This window comes from Orycteropus afer, unplaced genomic scaffold (assembly GCF_000298275.1).
Source record: "Orycteropus afer afer isolate SDZICR_OR568_19922 unplaced genomic scaffold, OryAfe1.0 scaffold00170, whole genome shotgun sequence".
In the NCBI taxonomy this organism is placed as follows: Eukaryota; Metazoa; Chordata; class Mammalia; order Tubulidentata; family Orycteropodidae; genus Orycteropus; species Orycteropus afer.
In genome coordinates, this window is record NW_006921757.1 from 891,264 (window position 1) to 894,244 (window position 2,981).

Here is a 2,981-nt window from a genome sequence, read left to right on the forward strand (position 1 = left end):
TAGTCACCCTTTGAGCCTGGAATTAAACTCAATTTTGTGGCTTCTAGCCAAATAAGACAGGCATATAAGGTGAACATTTACACCAGGTAGGTACACTGCTTAGAACAATCAACCGTGGGAGATCAGAAGGACAGCATTTGCATAGGGACATAGATCAGAAGACAGGAATGCATAGGAAAGAAGGACACAGGGAAAAGGTGACCACAGGTAGGGAGTAGGAAGAGAGCTGTTACATTATGGGGACTGCAAACAATTTCATTAAACAAAATGGGTACGAATCATTGAATGGAAAGTGACTTTGCTCTATAAACTTTCACCCAAATCACAATTTAAAGAAGAAAGAAAAAAAAAGAGAATTACCTATACTTTTATAAAGATTCCACTATATGCAGGCAAGGGGATCAATTATGGATACTTATAAGAAGGAAAGAGCAAGGTAAAATGTGAAGTGGATCATGGTTGACACAAGATATATTCTCTGATCTAGTTTACTTCAATTTCTAACCAAAAATGATACTCATTCATTTTCTTAACGGAAAAAACAATGTCAGTGAACTGCTTACCAATTAAAAATAATTTCACATCTTAAAGTTTCAAAAATATGATAGATTTTAGTTTAGCTTCTTTCATTTGTTTTCCAAAATCTACATTAGCATAACCAACTTTCTACAAAGACATTTCACAGTGTGGCAGAGTTTGTTTTATTTACACACACACACACACACACACACACACACATATATATATATATATATATTTTTTTTTAAAGGAGAGCCCAATAAAAGATTCTCTCTCATATCAGCACTTAAATAGGAAAAGAAAATCCTCACCTAAATTATAAAAAATAAATGAAAAGACAGAAGAACACAGCAAAAGAGATTAATAAATGTTGATCAATTCTCCATCATCTATACCAAAAAAGGAGGTTACACATAACATTAATAATTACTCTTCAGTGGTGAAAGCCACTTAATGTTCCCTACTTACTCCAGTCCTCTGTGGCCACAGAGAGCAGCTATGAGTTCAGGGTGGGAAAGGCAGCCAGGCTGAGAGCAGTGACTCAGGTAGAGGGTCTGAATCCCTCTCAGCTCTCTCTTGCTGTTCCACTTCACATAACCAAGCAAGCCTGCACTAGTGTCCCTACCTATAAAACGAAAGGGTGGGCCTGAATGCTCTACAAGATACCTTTCAGCTCAGATCTATTATAATCGAATTTTTAAGTGAACTCAGATTTACTGATCATTAGCCATGGAATGCACATTCAATGCACCTTCATCTTGCTGTCCACATGTACATACAGTACTTAGCCGAAAGTATTCGAGGTCAACCAGACTGTGTGTCAGTTCAGTGAGGATTAAGCATACCTTGAGGTCTATAAAATTTCTGGTTGTGGTTTGTAGAGCACGTGGCAGTGGGAAGTTTATCTTCTAAGTCTTCACCAGGGGCTTTTAGGACCCTATCCTTTCTGCACACAACAGAAGTGGCAAAGGGCAGGAGGCTGGCTTCTGGTCAACCCAGGAGGGAAGGACAGGCAAATGAGAAAGGAGTTGAGGGTATTTTCTACCAGAGAACAAAAATGTCCAAACTTGGATTCTTCACTAGCTGGCTCCTTCTGTTCATGCTAAGCTTTTTTTTTTTTTTTTTCCATCTGCAAGAAACTGACTTACCTCATTAGCAGAAATGTGCTCAAGAAACTGATTCAAGAAGGAAGAACTGACTCAAGAGTAGAATTGACATTTATCAGCAATTTACCACATTTCTCTGGGGCTCACTATACACTAGGAAGCTTATCTTAACACTGCAAATAGCGAAAAATCAAAGACTCATCTTCTAATTTCAGACAATGTTTCACTGCTATTCCTAAGGTTTTCAGGCCAATATTTTCAGAAATGGACGGTCCTATCCTTCTTCCCAGTCTGTCTTAGTCTGGAAACTTCCCTGAAACCTGTCCTCCATGGGTATCCCTGCTGGCATTTGAAATACCAATGGCATAGCTGTCAGCATCACAGCATCACACAAGCCACCGCGGTGCGACGAACTGAAACAAGTTCTGGACGGAGCACCGAAAGTGCTCACTCAATTATGCCAAGAAATTTGGAAGACAGTTACCTGGCCAATTGACAAGAAAGGTGATTCAACAGAATATGGACATTATCAAACAATATCATTAATATCACATGCAAATAAAATTTTGCTGAAGGTGATTCAAAAACGGTTGCACCAGGACATCGACAGATGGCAGAAATTCAAACTGGACTGAAGAAGAGGGCACGGGATGAGGAATACCATTGCTGACAGATCTTGGCTGAAAGTGGAGAATGCCAGAAAAATGTTTACTTATATTTTATTGACTATGCCAAGGCATTTGACTGTACAGATTATAAGAAATTATGGATAACACTGTGAAGAATGGGAATTCCAGGGCGCTTAATTGTGCTCATGAGGAATCGGCACAGAGACCATGAGACAGTCATGCAAACAGAACAAGGGGATACTGAGTGGTTTAAACCTCTGCTAATGAGGTGTGCATCAGGGTTGTGTCCTTTCACCACACTCATTCAATCTGTGTGCTGAGCAAATCATCTGAGAAGCCCGACTATAGGAAGAAGAATGCAGCACCAGGATCGGGGAAGGACTTGTCAATAACCTGCACCATGCAGACAAATTTACGTATTTCGCCAAGTACTTTTGCTTGCTGAAGAAGAAGCACTTACTGAAAAAGATTACAGCCTTCAGGATGGATTACAACTCAGCATAAAGAAAACAAAAATCCTTACAACTGGACCAATAAGCAACATCACAATAAACAGAAAGAGTGACGTTGTCAGAGATTTCATTTTACTTGGATCCGCAATCAACAGTCATGGAAGCAGCAGTAAAGAAAGCAGACAATGTATTGAACTGGGCAAATCTGCTGTAAAAGACCTCTTTAAAGTGTTAAAGAGCAAAGATGTCACTTTGAAGACTAAGGTGCACCTAAC

At 39.4% G+C, this 2,981-nt stretch overlaps 1 protein-coding gene across 1 annotated transcript in view; it reads right to left on the reverse strand.

Annotated features, from left to right (window-relative positions):
• SND1 (staphylococcal nuclease and tudor domain containing 1) overlaps nt 1-2,981 on the reverse strand; it is a 573,924-nt gene that overhangs the window by 277,565 nt on the left and 293,378 nt on the right. The gene's annotated exons all lie outside the window — the stretch shown is intronic.